The sequence below is a fragment of the Athene noctua genome, chromosome 2 (genome assembly GCF_965140245.1).
Source record: "Athene noctua chromosome 2, bAthNoc1.hap1.1, whole genome shotgun sequence".
Lineage (NCBI taxonomy): Eukaryota > Metazoa > Chordata > Aves > Strigiformes > Strigidae > Athene > Athene noctua.
In genome coordinates this window covers 44,734,236-44,755,427 of record NC_134038.1, presented here as the reverse complement: position 1 = coordinate 44,755,427, position 21,192 = coordinate 44,734,236, and positions in this window count along the sequence as shown.

Below are 21,192 nucleotides of genomic sequence, written 5' to 3'. Positions count from 1 at the left end.
AAGGCATCGTCCCGTGTTTGGTTTCAAAGAGGGCTGGAGGAATGAGGTGAGATTTGGGGAGTTAGTGGGTAAAGTAGGCTGCTTCTGGTGTTTTGAAGAATTAAAAGTACACAGGTGTCAGGATTTGCAGGAGCTTGGCTAATCAGTTTTCCATTGAGGAAAGGAATGAGAAATGCCAGAGATCAGTATCAGAAAATGGATGATATCCACACTTGTGGAACAGTAAATTCATATTCACCAAATGATCAGACAAAAGGTGTAGTGTTTATGGTTTTCAGGCTACTGGATATGTAAACCTGAAGATCTAGAGTGGATGTTACAATAAAACCAGCAATTTAGGTGGCTTGGTGACATTTACAATGATAATTTAATCTGGAGTGGTTTAAGCATTTAGAGTTTTGCGAAATGCAGCTGAGAGGCATAAAGTTTTGAGCTTTAGCCAAAATTTGTGTACTGGTGGAACAGGATTTCTTAAGTAAAAGCCCTGAGAAATGAAGTACACAAAAATGCAGCTGGTAGGAGGCCAGGACTGAGTATTACTCTGGTGGGGGATGGAATTAGTTAATACCTGCAGCACACAATGAATGTACATGGCAATAACTGAGGTGGAGATAATTGGCAACATAAGGGGGAGAGTTTCTGCTAGGCTGTGACTGAGAAATAATACTGTCTTTTGTTAGGTGTACTGAGGGATTCAAGTAGTCCTACAAATCAACATACTTCTGATGCCCCCTTGCATAAGAGAAATGGAGGGGAGGAGAAACAGATAAATTCCATTTTTACATTTAAATATGCCTTACCCTCAGATAATAATTCTTGCTGGCTTTGAGCATCGAATATTATTTCTATTAAGAATTTTTAGATAGATTTAATAAGTGTGCATAATTCCATGCCTGTTGTATGTATGAGGGTTTCCTGGTTTTCATTCCCTCTCTTTCTATGCCATACTGTATCTTTTTGCGCCTGACCAACACATGCTCATTACCTGTCAGACAAGGTGCACTTAATCAGTCTTCACTCAAGAGAGAAGTTATGGCCCTATTTTGCTCATTTAATTTTAAGATAATTTTTCAGATAGCTTTTTTCCCTTTAAATTACCATGTTAACTGATACAATTTTTTTCCGTTTACAGTGGACACAGACATCCAGTTAGGAAGGTCATTCTGCCATCTTGTCTCAGAGCTGAAAAGAAGCATCATCATTTAGGTGTAGCAGAAAATTCTGCTCAAGCATGTACGATTCTCCAAATGTGCTCTAACTCCCGTCATCCATTGTCAAAATAGAAGTGAGGTACATATTTTCTGTTGCGGTATAACTTCTGAATCGTGATGTGAAATATAGTTGTTGTCACAATTATTTTAAATTTGAGATGTGCACAATTTGGGCAACTTTTCATTGGTGTTAATATTCTCAAAAAAACGTAAGTATTACATGACAGGACCATCAAACCTAGATGAGTGAAAAAGACACTGTGTGCAAAGACATAGAAATGAATTCTAATGGAGCTGTTTTAATTATGGATATTTATTGCTCTGTGGGTTACCTGCCATTCATTTTCCCTACTGACAAATATCTGAAGAAGTGTTCTGAATGTCAGCGCTTCTTCAACCACATTTGTTATAACTAGTATCTAGTTATATAGAAGTTCAGTCACCTCGAGAAAAAATAAGTAATTGATGGTGGCCCTGAGATCTAAACAACCAGAATTTCTTTTTTATTGAAAGTTATTTTTGCCTGAGTTTTTCAACTGATGCTTTTTGAAGGATATAAAATTAAATAAAATAAAACAGGATGCCGTGTTGTGTCTGCATGTAGTCCAGAAAGCCCATCTAAAAAAATACCCCAGTAGAGCAGTGAAATAGAGATGAACCAATGTAGAATATGTTACAATCACAATACTATGGAAATGTAAATACATAACCTGATCCATAAAGGTAAGGTTAAATTTCTGTTTAAAGCCTAGACCCTCTCTGTATATTCAGATATTGGCTTGAGTGGGATGATACAAAGATCTGAGTAAGTAGGATTTGATATTACATCATAGGTGGACAAAAAGCTAAGACAAAAATTGAAAGTAATTGAAAGTAAAATAACTAAGAAATGTTAAAGTTATAAATATCTAATTCAGCAAATAATTCCAACTGTTAACGGGTTCAACTGAACAAAATAATTGTGAAAGATGTAATATCACCAGTTCTTGCTTAAGTAATGGATTTTTTTCTCACATATTTTTCTCTTATTGAAAATATCCATCATCTTCCATTATACCAATGAAACAGGACCAAAAAGTTGTCCTCAGAAAGATGGTAGGACCAGAGTTTTCACAGTTAATGGTAGTTGCTCTTTCTTTTATTATTCTCATCAGAGGGACAATACATGGCCAGTGTAAAACAGTCATTAGAAATTTAAAATGTTGTAGCTGAAGAACTTCAGCTGAAAAACTGGACAAAGAATTTCACCAAGAGCAGCCATAAGTAAGATGAGAAGAATCCACTGTTTTCTGAACTTGATCCAATGTTTAGACCTATGTGGAGATCAGAAGCTGCTGCTTTCCTTCTATTCCACAAAATGAAGAAAATAGCATCTTCATACTGAAACCACATTGAATGCTCATATACTTTTAATTTATGTTTAAAATTTACAACTTTTGGTGAGTCTTTGTGTAACATCCTGCTTCTCATTCATTTTACATGTAACTAATTTTTTTTCTCTTGTTTCCACAATCTTACTAGGCTTCCTTCCCCCAATCTAACCTTACTCTGCTCATTCTGTTTCAGCTTTAATTATAAGGCATTTTAAAATCATAGTTGATTTACTGTGTCTGTTTTGTATGCCTTCTCATATTGGTATTTTCCTGATATTCTTGCATTCATAGAGTACGTGCACTGAGCAATTTCTTTGTCTTCTTAATTTTTCTTTTCATTGCCTTCTTCCTTTTTCTTTAATTTTTGGTGGATTTTCTTTCTTGACAGGTTTTGACTGGTCAGTTTTGCAGATGTAGAACACAAAAAGTGTGTGCTATATAAGTAGCAGTTACAGTTCTCAGATATCGTCCTCTTTTCCCTACAATAGATATCACTTCTGGCAATGGGATAGAGTGAGCGCATACTTCACACCATACTGTATGTTGTCATTGGTGTAGCCTGTTTCAGGAAGAGGGCTCTGAAAAGGAGGAGTGCTACAGTGGCTTTCTCCTGTCTTGCAGACTTGGTCTGCCTGCATTAACATCTTGTCTCAGAGCAAAAAATACTGTAGTACTGAGAAAATTGCAAGTAACATAAAGGGAAAAAGTAATTAAATAACTGCTGGAAAGCAGTTTCTTTTACCCTTGATGTTTGGCCTGCCGATCATACTTTTAAAATTTAAAATGTTTTATTTTTCATTCTTTGCTCACAGATAACTGGAGTGTACTTTCTGTGGCTCTCATCTGTACCTCAGCAGCCATCAGGCTATTTCCAAAGATTTATAGTAAATGGTGTTCAGGTTCCCAGGAAGGGAAATGGATCAGCCCCCACTGAGTGCCAAACCCAAGCTGAGTCCTTTCCCTTGCACGTTCAGCACCAAGCCACTCACAGTTAAGCTGTAATGGACTAGTCTGACTGCACAGTTGTGTATCACATTGTAGCCCCAGTTCTGATGAGTAGCAAAACATCAAGCTGGCTCCTGAGCCTGTTGATGTGGACCTCTACAACTGGCTGCTGCAGCTATGCAGCTGTGCTTCTTTCAGGTGTGTCCTGGCTCTGGAAGTGGTTTAGTCACATTTGTGTGGTGTTGCTTTGACAGGTGAGACTTGAAAGATTTTGGCTGTAAGAGTGGTAAGATCTGCATATACAAGCTCTAGCATCTCTGCATCTTTGGCCTTCTTAATCTGCAATTGGGGTAAACAAGCTGAGTGTAACTGTTTTAGATAAAAGTGGTTTTATGCTGACCAAGCTTTAGATCGGAATAACATTTCACGAAAGCTCCAGAAGTGAGTTGATTGGAAAATGCATCTTTAGAAGGAGTAAATCATCATTTACTCCAGACCATGTCTATGTGCCAGGATACTTCAGAGAGTATTTATTCCTACTGGTCTTTAAGATTGACTTGCCACTTTAATTTTCTTTTAGAACTGCACCCTCTGTACCTCTCCCACCCTCTTCAGAGAGGCAGTTGGTACTGTAACCTTGCTAAGGCATTTGTAATTTTTAAGGAATAGAGATTTTCATTGCTGTAGATTTTGAAATACACTCTTCTTAGACATGAATTTCATTAAGCAGTTGAACAGTGTTACACATGCTGTGGATCACGATCATGCTCCTCTGAAGCACACAGAATCAGTTCCAAATAAAATGTGTTGAGGTTTGAGTCACATACATTTATTTGGGATGCCTGTAATCTATCCCTGCATCCCACCTCTCATGCCCCATTTAAGTGATCACAACTCTTACCTCCTTTGTCAGAGGAAATGTGATACAATAGTACCAGAAACTTTTTTTTTTGCCCTAGGTAAGCAGAAATAGCGGTGATAATTACCAAAGGTGATATGCCCGCATACGTTTGGTTAGGAGAGTGCAGGAGGCTTTTTTTTCCCTTGCCATGAAATCCTCTGCTAGGGCGGTGTTAACACGCTCAAGCCCCCTGGAGCAGTCATGTTGGGAGTGCTCCTGGCTGCAGGCAAAGGATGGCGCAGAGCCAGAAGTATTATTTTAGCTGCCAGAACATAAGCTGTGCTCAGTTCATATTTTAAAACATTGAAAGAACATGCTAGCAAAAAAAAAAAAATATTTTAGGGATGGAAATGACTGAAATGAAATGAAAATAAATGGAATCTGTGGTCACAGACATTGGTCTCAAGCTGTCATGATCAGCTGTCTGACCTTCTTGGATTACTTTTCCAATTTACTGCTTGTGTCTTCATGTTTGTTTCTTCGGTTAAGAACAAGCCTGAGATTGTAGCAATGGAAGGGTTCTGTTGGCCTGTAGTCACTGATACATGTAGAACCAAATGTTGTTCATAAACATAACAAACTGATCACGTCTAGATAACAGTTGACATACTATTAAATGTAGTCACACAATCAAATGTTAAAAAAATCTTTTAGACTTTGGTACCAAGACAAATGTTTGTCTTTTAGATTTCATGTATAGAAGTAACCTATTCATCTGTAATGATATTTTACAAATAATAGGGTAAATTAAGCCATTCTTCTCTTTCAAAAAGTTATGGATACCTACTTACTTTTTTTTTTTTCCCCATGACCCGTGATGGGAAGAGAAATGTCCTCCTTCAATGTTTCTGCTTTCAGCCATTTGTAACTTGTCTTAGAGGTATATTAGGTTACAAAATGAATGTGTCAGCAGAAAGTGTCATATATTATCACCTCTGTCCTACTCATTGATTGTAAACTGCAAGCACGAGACATTCTCCATGGAAATATCTTGATTTGTCTCTGGTTCTAGCTGACAGTGAGTCAACAACAGACTATGTCATCCTTTTCTTAAATCAATAGGGTGTTTTGCTAAATTTATAATGCTATGTTTTTAGAAACAACACAGTCCTTCGAACTGAGAAAAATTATATGCCACCATGATTAGTAGTTTGAAACCAAACAGTCTGTGAGCTTCCCTTGAATGAGTCATGTTGAAAGGAAGTTACTGTATTTTGTATTTTAAATAATAGCAAACATTTTATTCTTAAATTAATAAATGTTGGGATTTTGCCTGTAATATTGCCTGATTTTGTTAATCAAACATGGAGCAATATGTGATTTAATTTATATGAATTAATATTTAATTTGTAGAGCATCTTTTCTCTGTTATATATGGATTGATAATACACTATCAATAGTCCTCTTACTGATAGTCAGCTGGCCTGTGTGCAATAATTTCAGCAGCTTTTAAAACTATTTACTTAGAGTGACAATCTGTTAGGTATCTATTTCTTACATGCTGCTTTTATCTTTAAGTAGGAAAGATGAGGAAAGCTATCTGTATGTTGTAAATATGTCAAAAATCTGAATGTCTCTACTTTCATTTATAACATTTAATATTTTGGCAAAGTGGGAAGGTTAACTTTATAGGATTTTTTTCCTAAGAGAATTTAAATCTTAATCAATAGGATTGAGTTGTTACAGACACTGATTTAGTCTTCTTTTGGAATGTATAAAGCCATCCTTTACCAACATGCTACCAAAAAGACATGGAAACAATCATTTATTGTATTGAGATTATTAAAATTAACATGCGCTTTTTGTTCATAGGATATAATATTCTACAGCTTAAGTGATTTTTATGAGAAACTGAGAAAGAATATATTACATCCAACAGACTTACCAAAAGATTTGTGCTTAATATTCATCATGCAGATTGCTTTTTAAAGGTCTTTTAACAGAACATAATCTTTTCTTTTAGCCTCCTCCAAACTCTTGATGCTTTCCAAAAAAACCAATTGTTTTTCTCCAAATTTGGCAGAGGTTTTACACCTTTTTTTTACTTGTTTTTGCTTTTTGGATGATGTAGTTAACTATTATTAAGTCTTTGACATATGCGCAGATGGCTGGGGCAGTAAAAGTGAAACTTCACAACTGTGAGGAGCACATTAGTTAGTAAATTATATGAAACTAGATTGTTAGGAGAGATGTACAGGATCTCTGGAAGAGATTCGTTCCCAGCCAGTTAATTAGAGTGCTTTCCTAGAATCCCTCATCCATGGGTGTACACCATACTTTTAGGTATATAATAGAAGAAATTAAATGGCTTCAGTATTCTGCCCTGTTTTATTCCTCCAGCTCTTGGAGCAGTGGTGAGAAAGATAAAAATTGTGAGATGGTAGCTAGGTAAGATACCGCTGTTGAAATTAATTAATTGAATATGTCTATGTAGAATAATATGCATGTGAGTGAACTATATGGCAGTAGCAAGCACTGGGTTAGTTTCACAACTTTATGGCATGTAAAGGTAGGTAGGAGAAGATTAATTGAAGAGTGAAGGAAAGAAGAGGGATAAAAGAACAAGGCAGGAAACAAAAGGATGAGAGATAAGAAAAAGGGTATAACACAAAACTGGGATCTGAGAAGTTACAGAAGGTTACAGAAAATAGCTAATGATCATAGTGAAAAAAAAAAAGGTCGAGATTTTAACTTTTTTTTTTCTTTTTTTTTTTTTACCACACAAATTTCTGGCCATTTCTGCAGCTGTTTCCACTAGCACTGACTGCAAGATATTTTCTGCCTTCAGCTATTCTCATACAAAGCCATATAGATTGAAGCACAGCTAGACCCTGGTCTCTGCATCATGTTGGAAGTGTCACTAGCACATTTGGGAAAGGTTCTGAAAAACAAGAGCAGCTAAAGAAGGAAAAGAAAGAAAAAAGATACTCCAAGGCAAATCTTTTAAGTGAAGTACACTGATAGTGGTAGACCTGGGCTCCTCCACACATACCTATTTGAATGTTATGCTGAATGCTTTCAGGTGCCTCACTGCTAAGAGAGATTCATTCTTGATGGGAATGGTGGACACTGAGTACCAGGGAGCAGCAAGAGCAGGACTCTAAGGTTAAAAGCAAACTAGGAGCTGAGAGCAGCTGCAGCACAGGATGAGCAGTGCCCTCATTGCCAGGGGACAGTCCGATAGCCCCTGAGCTGGATAAGCAAAGCAGGCTGGTAACAGTAACAGATCCTATGAACTGTCCAGGGATCATAAAGCAAAAGCAAGGCAACGAGCCAGATCTAAGGTGAATCCAGGAAACCCAAACAACACTGCAGGGATGGAGATGGTAGGTGGGGATGGTAGGTACACCTAATAGCACAGCACACAGCCGGAGGCTAAATGCAACTTCTGGGGCCATGGGCTGGGGTTGTGAGTGGAGGTCCCAGGTGGGGCTCATCGGGGCAATTACAACCTATTGGTGCACTTAGCCCTGACATTGAGCTTTTCAACTGACGAAGCCCAAATGACTTAAGCTCTTTCATGACATAACTTGGCAGGCCAGACTTTGCAGTGAATACATCAGTGGAGGGTATAATAACCAGATTAAGATTGTACTGATTAGTCCTATTTAAGGTACGCCCAGTTAAAAAGCTTTTACTGATTCAGATGACCTCAGGTAGGCATTAGGTCTCTCGTAGAAATTACACAGTTAACTGTTCTGATAAGAAATAGGTTTGCGATCTTTCTCATTTATTTGGCCTAATGCATATATCTTAATGTGCAAGACAAGGACGAGTAAGCAGACTAGTGCTTGTGTTAAGCCTTGAGTAAATGCTGAAGGCCAATGTTTTTCCTTTACTGCATATTGATGGTAGTAGAAGATTTTGTTAAAGCGAACTCATTCTTGCGTGCAACTACAGGACTGACATTTTGTACTCCAGAAGATCTGAATAAATATCTGAATCTCCACCCTTTAAGTCGTGTGAAAGATTGTTTCATCTTGATTCCTGGCAGTTTGCAATTTCCTACTAACCCAAAGAAATTAAAAAATTAAATAATCAAATATGTGGCAGTAAAACAACTATAAGTCTTCATAGGGATTATATGCCTATAACTGTTTTAGTCAATCTCTAATTTTTCATACAATTACATGAAAAGAAAAAAATCCATTGAAGAAAACCCAGGGATGAGAAAGGAAGATTTATTTGATTGGGTTTTTTATAGTGTGAAAATTGCTCTGCTAAAGTCTACAACTTCTCAAGTAAAATGACAGCCTGAAATCAATGGGGCTACGTGCAAGCGTGAGGGTATACCTACATGATGTTTCTTCTGTGTGTTGAGCCTTACAGTGGCAAGAAAGTTTTCAGTGGACTCTAAGATAGAAAGTATAAATGCTAGATAAAAGTATAAAAATTATTCTGCTAACATTATGCTATACATTATAGCAATGGCAGAATCTGATCCTGGAACAAATAAAATATCAGTATATTAAAGAAAAAGAATACATCTGTTTATTTTATGTAGTAAGTTTGCCTCTGTATGACTTAATACCCTGCTACTGAAGCAGGCAAAAATGCAAGGATAATACAAACATTTTGTTTCTCCCCCAAGGAATGAACTGTATTTAACTGAATTGTTCTGCTTTTTTGCATTTTCTGGAATATAATCGATCAGAATCTGCAGCTTTGCTGTGTATAGGCAACAATGTGTTAATATTAGAGAATGACCACTAATTATTTTTGTTGGCTTTGCTGTTGTTAAAGTCTGTATCTAGCTAATTTTTAAGTGTTTCAGTGCCTCACATAGCCATGTCTTATTGAAAAAAGAGAACTCAAAGCATACTCTAGATCACACATAAACCTATGTGGCAGGTAAACATGCATATTTAGATTGTGCCAGCATCAACGTAGATCAATAGACAAAGTTTACACCTAAATCTCAACTGATTTCTAAGTAGTTGGTAATTGCAGAGCCCTGATGATTTAACACTCCTACTCTCTGGAAAGAAGGCTTCTGCTGCAGAATGGGAAGTGAAGCTCAAGACCTTTGCTTTCAGTAAGAAAGTAACTGATACTTTTTCTCAGTATGTTTTAATTGACCTGAATAAAGCCACTTGTATTTTTGGCATATAATAGCAAACTGAATCCATAATTAACACAAAGTTAGTGATTAAGACATGTGAACAGGATAGTATCCAAATCGTTTCAAGTCTCTAGGCAGAAGAAGCCACTAGAAACTACCCAGCATGTAAATAAGCACATAGCTAAAAGTTATATGACAGATGCAATTATTTGGTATCCAGCTGGGCTCATGGTGTCTCTTCATATATGACTGTATTAAGGATAAAGTTATAGATATATAAAAAATAAATACACAAAACAAAAAGACCCCACCTAACTAAGGCTATTTAATCACATTCCACTTTGTACACATCTTTTAACATTAAAATTATATGAAGGTGACTGCATAGCTCTTCATATATTTAATGATAGTCTTATACATTCCAAATGTTGTCAGAATCTGTAAAGGAATATAAAAGAAAAAGGGATTGTGTTCCTGAACCTCATCTGTGAAGAGGAGAGGGTAAAAGCAACATATTTTCTGGAATAATTCACTGGAAACATATTTTAGAAAGCCACAATGAAAGATGCATCATAGACATCTAAGAGTTCTGAATAATTTTACAAATGGCACACTTCCTTGGATACTAGTTTTTTCTTCTCTGTTATGACACAGAAGCAGCTTTAGACATTGTTAAATCCAACTTTATCCCAGATCCTTAAAAATTTTAGTGAAATTTCTTGCTCAGAACTTTTGGACCCTTTAGACCTTGACTGTCAGGGTAGCTTAAATTCCTTGTGTAATGTGTGTATGCAGCTCTTGCAAGTTCATCTAGCCAAGCGACCCTGAGGCTTTTTCGTGGCCTTTCATTTGGTACTATCTTTACTATCACTGACGTTAATAAAGTCAATGTATTACCTTTACTCTGACTTTCTACCCTGCAGCCAGGAAGGATCATTTCAGAAGATAACAGTAGCTCTTCTGGTGATTCAGTGTGAGAGATGTCTTACAGAACCTTCATTTAATTCATTCACTGACCCCATTCAACATTATCATTAATTTCTTTTATCACAGGCTAATCTTTTTTTCTACAACAGAAACAAACTGAGTATATGGTTGTCATGTTTGTGTGTATTTTTAAAACTAGCTGTTGCAGAAGAGCAACACCATTCATTGCAATCAAAACTTGGGAATCAAAACACAATCAGATACTGAGAGTCCAGACTGTAATAAGTACATGATTTGTGACTCGGAGTTGCAGGGAATTGTAATGTCTGAAGACATTTATAGTTAGAGGATGAAATATGCTCTTCTTTTCACAGAAAGGAAAAGACATGGAAATATGGAAAGGTAAAGACCCAGTGTTTGAATAATGCCAATTGCTTTCTTAGTGAGACATGATATAAACCTGCCAGCATGCTCAGTTGTAACTCTGATCTGCTACTCAGTATGTACATTTTATCTGAAGCCATAAAAACTTATTAAATATAAATAAAAAAATAACTCTGGTGAACTTCTTCCTTGATGCTTATCTTAAGCACCCTTTATTCTTAGGGTTATTCTTGCACAAATTGTGTTGTTTGTTTGGGTTTTTTTTCAGTGGTCATGAGAATCAGTAAACACCCAAAGATGGTCTTATTGCAGTGGTCAGTAACATCTGAAACATCTCCATTATTTCCTCTGCCTAATAATAGAGTATAAATTCTTTTGGAACAGGGAATATCATTATATGGTTTTATTACTGCATCTCACCTGTGTAGCTCAGCTATCACAATGTTCCCTTTCAATAGATCAAATAGCTTCTGACCTTATGATATTGATGTAGTAATCCTCCTGCTGACAACTCTTCTGATTTTGCAAGAGTTGCTTTCACAAACACAGTCACTGGTTAGCATGAAGGAGGGAGTTACGTTGCACTGCTCCTACTTGTTCCTAATTTTCAGTGGAACCTTAGATCAGTCATAAAATAAGATCCATATTTAACAAAAATTTCTCTGAAACACCTTATTTATGTCAACACTGTATTAAGGTAGATTTATTAAAAAGCTGCAGAGAGATTTGTGTCTAGTCGGCATGCTACTGTTCTCCTCCCATCTGGGACGTTAACACCAGAGAGCTTGGTTTCTTTAGCTTATTTTTAGATTATTTTTTTTTTTCAGTGTAATTTCTAGAGCAGCTCTGTAATGCTAGCAAAACCCAAAATCTCCCAGACCTGAAACACTACAAAGTGGCTTGGAAGAACCTAAACTGGTGATAGGAATTTGATAGGGATTCTTCCTCCTTCAAACAGAAGATAGGTTCTTTTTAATAGGACTTGGATCCATGAATCAATTTGTATTAGTAAACACCTTTGCCCGTAGAGAAGATAAAGCACTATGGCATTCATTACTTCTACCCACTCTTGATATATTTAATACCAAAGACTTCAATGGAAGTTGAAGGATAGTTTTTAATACAATTAAATACCAGTGAAGTAATGATACTTTTCATTCCCATAGCTTTTCAGTGTAAGATAATTATTTTCCCAGATATCTGTAGAATAGGCATGTATCGTTATCCTTGTTTTATAGAGAATACAATGAAGCACAGCAAGGTTAATCAAATTTCTAAGAATTGGAAAAAATAAGGAAAACCAGGAATAGTTGTCCAATTTCTTGACATCTGTTCTGTTTTCACAAGATCAGCCTTTATTAAGTTGTAATCTGAAGCCCCTTTCATCAGGTTATACCCATGAAAAATTTAAATGAGAGGCTTCTAAATTTCCTTTAGGAGATGAACTATCAAGACAGGATATAAAAAATGTTGCACTGAAGATGAGTTTTGTCAGGTATGCACAGTTTGAAGTCCCTGTCATGCTGTTTTGTTGGATGCAGTTTTCTTGTGGACTTTCTTTTCAAGATGAGTGCTCACCAAAACAGAAACAAAAATGTCATTAATACAGGAGAAATAGCCAGTCTGTGGTACTACTGGGTTCCTTTAAGCAGAACAAGTTTCCTGCTACTGTAGGGAGCCTGAAATGCTGGTGATGTCCTTTGGTAGCTTTTGTACTACAAGCCTTACATTTTTTTACAAGGCGAAGGAGACTGAACTGTAATTCATGACATGCAGGAAAAGTGCTCTTAGCTTTACTTTAGACCCTCTTTTACTTGCTTGTGTCTGATTATGGGTAGTTGGGCAAAACAGGGATACCCACCATTTTTCTTCATTCGTCATTAGATCTTACCAAATTTTGGAGACTTCAAGGTGAAATCACTAGAAGCAAAACAGTCTCCTGGCAAAATTATATGATAGATAACCAGTTTAGGCAGTTTTAAAAGAAAAATCAGGATCAACACTTAAAGTCAGGGTTTTTTTCTGTGGAAAAAACTCCCTTAAATATTCAGTTGCATAGGCAGTATACCAAATGGGGTTCCTGAAGTGAGTAAAAAAATTACAATCCTGACATTTTTATTTAGATTTGTTTTTAGGGGGATGACATTTGGATGAGTTCAAAAGCTGTTTTCATGAGTTTTTGCAAATTTCTTCTACAGTAAAATTTAGCTGTTTTCACCAGGCATCACTGCAAGTTGCCAGGAAAGTGTCAGAATTCTTCTCAGTAAATCTGTTTCTACAAATTTGTCCCAGGTAGAAAAAACATTTTTGCAAAGAAAATGAGTCTTCTGACTAAAGGAAGAAAAAAAAAAATCTAGTGATTTGGAAACAAAACCCTAAAAAACCTCCTCACTGAAGGCTCTTTATCTTTGTAAATTTTTAAGAATATTATTTGTATCCTTGTAGTAAGTTGTACTGTTTATTCATTTAATCATTGCTAAGAAAAAATGCCTTACAACCTCCAAAATTTTTTTGTGATGGATGAGGATGAAGTTTGCTACACTCTATGAAATAGCACTTTTTTCTGTAACTAAATGTTTCTCTCATATTTTCATTGTCTATATTGCGTCTTACAGGTTAACAAGCTCTGTGGTCTCTGCTTTAAGTCAGCACAGTTGCATCTCACACCGTGAAAACAATTACACAAATTAGTCATTCCTTAAAGTCCCAAATGCCACTAATGAGGCATACTGCTGATGGGCGAACCCCGGCCTACTGTGGTGTGATAGACCAGACCTGCCTGCATACAAAGCCTCGTACGCTTGCTCCCTGAAAGTGGCAACAAACACTAAGGAGTATTCTGAAAAAATACAAGAGTAATTGTGGTAGGCCTTGAAAATAAAATCTTGCTGTACCTCTAACAGTGTTTTTTTTTTCTGAGAGACTCTATCATGGTACTTCAATTTTAGGACTGTAATGAAGGAGTGCTTTGCAGACAGTGACTTCAGATGTATTACAGTTTAGTTATCTCACTGTATGCCTTACTTGCCAGAGGTCTTAACCTTCTACTGTGAGAATGACTGGTACTGTAAGGAGAGGAATGCCCAAAACATCCTCCGTAAACATGTAGACCATGCTGGAAAGGTCTCCAAGACACAGTTAGAGGTTCAAAGCAAATTCTGCATTCTAAATACATAAAGGAATTGCGATGCTGTGTTTGCATCTCTCTCTTTGTTGAATAAAACACTCTTTCATGGATTTTCATTTCGGGGAATTTTTTGAAGAGACTTAAGAGAAAGTTTGGTATAGAAGAAGAAGAAAAGAATGACAATCTTTGATGTTGCTTGGAAAACACGTATTCTGTAAGAACACAGTTTGATCACAAAAATACAACACTTTTTCTTGGGATTTGTCATGTCTAACATAACAGACCTGAGTCCAGATTATATTGCAAAACCTCTATTGCTGGACTGACCTCTGTCAGAACCTATGTGCTTTTTCTCTGCAGACTGATGAAGTAATCTTTCCGTTTCCAATGAGTGCAGAAGCTGTAACTCAGAACTTGCAGTTCTAGGGCTAGTTGTGCTTCTAAGTCCACTGCTCCAGGGACTTAGTGACGGTCATGCAGGATATGTGTCTATAAGGCACACTAGAACATGTCACAGATGGGAAGCAGAAATATGTAGACATTTCTGTTCATTTAGAAAATGATTGTGTCTGCAAGCATAGTGCCATTAGTTTTCCTTCTCAGAAGTTTTCTAAGTAGAGAAATGTCAAAAGGCAAAACCCTAAGGGAACCATTCTGGTATGATTTCTTTTATATTTAAAGATAGTGTTCAGGAGAGGCAATACACTTGTTAAAAGGGTAGGTGTTTTAATCTGAAGTGAAAAATGGAAGGCATTCTGTAAAAGACTTGAAAACAAATTCATCACTTCACACATTAGGCTATCTAGAGATGAGATTTTGGCACAGCGTTTGAGGATAAATGGCATGTCTATTTGATCAAAGAAGTTTTTGGAGATTAACTGAATGTTAAATATGTAAATATACTCGCCTCTAACAGGTATGTAATTGGCAAGAATGATCAAAGTATCCTTTCAGATACTAAGTATGCATTTTCCAGTGTAATTTTTTTTTTTCCCCCCTTTTTACAAGAGCCTCCTCATCTGATCTTCTTGGGGAAAAAAATCACACTGATAAAGGTGACTTCTTCTGAACGGCTGAAAGAGGAAGATTTGTTGTGATATATTGATTCTTTGGAAGCAGCTGGTAGTAGCAAAGCCCACTCCATCACTCAGGTGTCTGACAACCCTGGCAACAAGCTGGCCAAACTGCATGAATCTGTTTTTTGCGTTGGTTACACCCCTGTGCTGGCTGCTGTTATCATACTATTAGCCTTCTGTAGTCCTCATGTAACCTCTTGAAACTTATATGGGCTCAGTGTTCTGAGACTACCTGCCAAATATTTTTTAAAAAAGAATCATCATCACCTGTCTCTTTCTTCTAATTTTCCACCTGGGGGAGAAATAGCTTGATTAGTTTGGGTGATGATAGGAAGCTGGAGGAAATCCAATCATGATTTTTCAGTCTGAAGGGTTTATTTCCTTTAATTTCATTCACTTCCATTCAGCTGAAGGTAATGAGGTTATGCAGGTCTGATTTCAAAGGGCACAATTTTGAAATGATAGGTTTTGCTTAGGTACACTATAGCTTTAAATTGGTGATTTTGATGAAGTTGCATAAACTGGAGTATAATGCAGTTTCTTCCCCCAGAGATAGGGTGGCTCAGCAGTGAAGTCATGCAGTGATTTTCTTCTTTTTTCTCTCTCCCCACTAAAGCACACAAGAACAGATCTGCTGAGTAGGAAGTGCTATTTTTACATAATCACTTTTCAAACCAGAGCCTCACTGTAGACATTTTGAAGAGAACAAACTAAGCATCCTAGCAGTCACTTGTCCTCCAGCTGCAAAACTGCATATGAGAAGATGTAGTGTAGGTCATTTAGTAATTTAATAGTCTCTTCTTTATATATTCTGCTGTCAACTAGCTGAAGTATTTCCGGATAAGTGTTCTTCACATTTCTGGGGTTAACCATCCAGAAATTCCTTGCTTACATACAAATGGCTTATGATTGCCAAAAAGAGATTTTTGAATTGTAGGTATCTAAAAAATAATGTAAATGTGATTATTTTGTTTTGAAAATTCTTTTTGATTTACTGGGAAGCATTACCATAACATCTGAGCATCTAATTTATTCTCATTATAAGCCCTTTGAAGTAGAGAAATGTTATTATTCATATCATCATTATTCAGATGAGAAGTGTTTTGCTTAAAGCCGTCCAGGACCTGCATAAAAGAGAAGGGAGCTAAAACCATCTTTCATATCTCAGTCTGAATTGTTCAGATGCTAACGAAGTAGCAAACATGATAAAAGTGCTTGTTTACAAGTTGATGCAGAGGCATCTCTCCCTTGATCATGCTAGTGACTCGTATCCTCTCACCTCTTCTTTTAGGCTTCCTCCAGCTGCTGTCATTGACCTGCAGTTCCTGTTCTTGGTACCAGTAGTAGTGGCAGAGCATATTTTTCCCTATGTGAATTAGGCTAAATTTCTCTTTTTTCCAGGTTTTGCTATAATCTGGGATGACTTCTAGCAACACCCTTCTATTGTCTGTCAAAAAAAAGCCCCCACAAATACATTAATAAATCATAGATCTGATAATGATGTAGTAACAACAACTATTTGTTGAAAGCCAATCTTTTAGCTAGAGAGTATAACTTTTCAGTAAATTTATTACTGGTTAAGATATGGATGAAAATTTACCACATGCATACTTAGTCTTTATTTCTGCAGAGGTTTTTACTTAAGAAGCATTGGCTGACGTGGTAAATAAACCTCTTTGCATGCCAACGGGGTTACACAGTGTGTGTGATATGCAGTTGACATTTGAAAATAAAAAGTGTCAGAAAAAGCAGTAGGAAATGTAACGTATTTTTAAGGCTTTCTGTCATGTCTTCCTTCTGACCTGAAGCACAAGATATATATGTATATTATTTGTTTTTCTGAGAGCAGTCTCCTTGACTTTGATAGCTCCAGTTTCAGAACCCCTGCATAAGCTTTTACAGCAGGATAGTATGGGACTGCAGGGCCCACTTCCAGAAATGGGCTTTCAGCTGTTTTCTAGTTCACCAACTTCCAGGCATTGTGGATAAAAATCACTAAACATCAGTCCATTTAAACTCAAAGCTCTTTTTTTTTTTTTTTTTTTTTTTTAATTTTAGAGAGTTTTACATTTCAAATACTGTCCTTATTAACCTTAAGAGTTTGAATTAATATTGCTCCATAGTTTCTCATGAATATATATTCTGTTTGTCAGGACAGCTGCTTTGAAGACCAATTAGCCTATGCTTCCTAGCACAGTCCTTCCTGCTTGTAGAGAAGCCTAGATGATGCTGAAAGTTAAGACCATTTTAGGTTTAGCTGGACAGAGGCTTTTCTCATCTATGACCAACAAAGTGTTTTCCTGAGTTCTGAAACAAGCAGAAGGAAACATACACGGAGTGTTAGTGTGTCATTTGTATATATGTCTCTGGGCATTTATTCTTTTATTGGTCCACAAAAGCAGTAGGAAATAGTATTTTAATTTTAGGACTGGTCTTAAATGCAAACATTGTACTTCCAAATGTTAGATTTCTGATATACACATTTATATAAGCTATTAATTAGCTATGCCAGTATTCAAGTAGGAAGGAAAACCACACCAAATGAAAAGACAAATGAGTGCAACATACCCAGTAATGATATTCTGTAAATCACCTTGAAAATTACCCAATGGACTTGTGATATCCAAGCAATATAGTTAAATCACTGCATATTCCTGCCTTGTAAGCAAACAAACAATTATTCTGTTATGTTTATGTTCTAAGATCTAAAATTACATACTTATCTACAAACTTGAAGAGCTGGAATGCTTTGTATAATAAAAAGCTCATTGGCTGCCATATTATTTACATCCTTCTGTACAAAAAGTGTTCCACCAAAGAAATTACGTTTCATTCTTATTATTTGATGACTTAACTACATCTTAGATATTTTTGTTTTCTCACATAACAAAGTTTTGTCAACGACCTCAATGATAATTCAGTATTTTTCTAGAAAGAAATGTATTGTTTTATGTAATTTATTCAGTAAGCTCTGTATTTCAGAAATACAGATGTTTCCAAATTCTGTCTGCTAATTTGAATTAATAAAGATTCTTCACCATCAGTTCTTTTTTTTTTTTTTTTCTTTTGAAAAAAAAACTTTCTGGAAAAGTACTAGTATACTACACTGAAGAAGTGTGTATTAGATTGTCTGCTTAGACATAATTCTGCATTGATGCATTGGTATGTGAACTCCCCTGTTGTATTGCTTTCCCTGAAGACCCTACTTCTACCTGAAGAACACAAATACAACAGTATTATAAAGTAGAAAGATATTACTTGATAAAAAAATGTTTGTGAGGTAACTACTTTTTGAATCTCAACATGGACAATTTGTTTTTTCACAGTAAAGTTGTTTTCATGTGTGAAATTAAGGGATCATTACAAGTGCTGCTAAACCCCTCAGACTTTGAAAAAATGAAATGCAAACATTAAGCCAATTGCAATGAAAAGCTCCACAGAACTATGACAAATGCTGCTTTCTTTGTGTTTTCCTGTCACTGTCTTTCAGTTCTAGTCACTATGTTCACTTTGCTTGATTTATAGAAAATTATAATTCATAGATATAAATCTAAAGGTATGTTTTCAGTTCTAAGAATTTTAGTTTCACCCTTTGTTCACAGGTGAGAACTAATTAATTTACTATTTTTCCCAGCAAAGGAGCTACAGGGAGCTACTGGAATGAATGAGCACTTGAGAAATATCTGATAGGCCATATGCTTGGGATATTTCAGTTTGTATTAAGCTTTTGGTTAGTTATATAAGATGTCCAATATCCTAAGAAGGCTAGAAGAATATCCACTTCCTTTCAAATTGTTTATCAATCTGCATTTTATTGAGGCATGTAATGCCCTCTGCTGGTGCACGTGTTTTATATCAAGTTAAAGTACTGGAAAAAGTGGGAGTTAACAGCTGGGAATGCATCCTTTCTTCCCCTCTGATTTATAGCTCAGTGACAGAGCTATTCTAGCTATGTACAGTTTTGATAACTCTTTTGGCAAGTCGTTCAGGTTACTAGTGAGGTTATTCAGAGCTGCTTCAAAGAGGTAGAAAGCTCTTGCACCCCTGCCCTGGGCGAGCTGTACTACCCTTGGGACAGGTAAAACTCCTGCCAGTGCTGAAGCAGAATTAAAGTCAGATTGTAGTCTAAACTGCCCTATCATAGGACTAGAAGGAAATCACATGTCTTCATAATTTACAGGCCTGTGCATTTTTATTGCACAAAGAAGACTAGATAACAAAGAAAGGATTTATCCTGGTAATATGCATCAGTGGCCTAACTCTAGCATTTTTTCAAAGCTCATCTCAACCTGGACCCTAGCAGTTAAACAGTTCTGTTGCTGCCAGAGATAAGAATTATTTTTTAAATTTTTAAAAAACCTTATTAATGCTTTGTATACCTAATACATCTTCTTAAAAAGAACTGCTTACTGCTTTGACTCTATATCCATCTTTTTTTAGCATAGTTATTGGAACCAGGCAGTGGAAATATTTTATTTCACCCCAACAGATATACATCTGGAAAGAAGAGTTACCTAACTAGTGTTTTGTGAAGTCTTCATTTTTGTACAAGAGGGGATGAAAAGATGATTAGAAAGATGATGAATGGAGAATGGGCACAGACAACCTCTCCTTTCCTCCTCCAATCCCATCTACCTGATACTGTCTTTCTCTGAAAAACAGTAAGTAGAGGTGGTCATGGAAAAGTAAAGAAAAATATATATTAAGTGGTAACTGGAAATAGACTTCAAGCTGCAAGTAAAAGTACTGCCTCTGGCCATTTTATTCCTGTGATGTTCCAAAAGACAATAGTTTGAACGCTCTATCCACATCAAAAGAAAAACAGAGATGTATCTGATAGATAAATTGATAAATTTTTCCTGACCCAAGTTTTTAAACATAGTATTTATATATAGCTTTATAAATCTACTGGCTTTGTAACAAAGAAGTCACTTTCCTATGTCAAAGACTATCAATCTTAAAACTTGCTAACTTTTACACCCAAGACAAGACACAAAGTGTTAGCAAGACATAGAAAGAAATGGAAGAAAGCCCACCACATTTATAACTTACAGGATTCCAGGAGGAGAGAAAGAATAGCAGACACATGAGGCTTTTTGAAAATTAAAAAAAGTTCTGTTTTGTTCCACTCCAGCTGCATTTAAATACTACTGCTGCTGAAAGGTGTTGAGATTATCCAACATAAACTGGTCTAGACATTAGAGAAATTTTTGCCTTTGGTTAGGTTGCTAGTGACAGTGTTGTGGGCTACAAAGGGCTGATTGTGAAATCAGGCGAACAACAATAATTCAGAAAGTTCATTTTATCATGACAGAGCTGACTGGAGGCTCATTATAAATACCAGCTTCGTACAAAGAAAGACAGAAGGGAATTGACTTCAGTATCCCCAGCTGGTTTTATTCCTGGAGGTGACATAGACACACACTCACACGCACAGAGTGAAAATAAAAAAAAAAAGTAAATAAAAGTTAACTCTTGTTATAAATAATGAATAAATAAAAGAAACAACTTGTTTCACCCATACACAATTTTCATTTAAAATGATTAACACCCCCCCCCCAACATTCCTTCAATTTTACATTGCTTTGACTGAAAACCATTCTATACATTCAAAAAACAATCTTATTTTAGATCACAACACCCTGTTACTGTGAATACTCTGCTTGTGTCTTTAAGATCTCTCAAAGAAATTTCTGTGAAAGCCCTGTTTTGGCAGTTAACCTGAGATGTGCCAATTGGCTGAGAAAGCTATGGTTCATTTTTAAGTGTCTGACTGTACTTGAATGTTTAAGTCTTGAGGGAGCTCTCTGCCAGGATAGCTAGTGTAGGTAACTTGCCCCACACTAACACATCTTCAGGTATGACAACAAATTTGGTATTCTGGGAAGCACAAGCTCATTCTGACTGCTCTGAACTGAGTAAAAACTGCAAAGCCATATAAGATGAAGACAAGACTGAGACAGTATACCACCATACCATTTCAGAGCCAGTGCAAGTAAGTTCTCACCACTCTCAAGCTGCCACATACTCTCTACATGTGGCAACTGAATAGTTTCTCTTATTTGAGGCTAGCACGGTAACACTGTACTATGTTTTCTTACTGCTGGAAGCATTTGGTGGTTTCATAAATGTATACATAAAATTCAAGTAAGAAATATAATAAATGATCCATCTAACACATTCTCA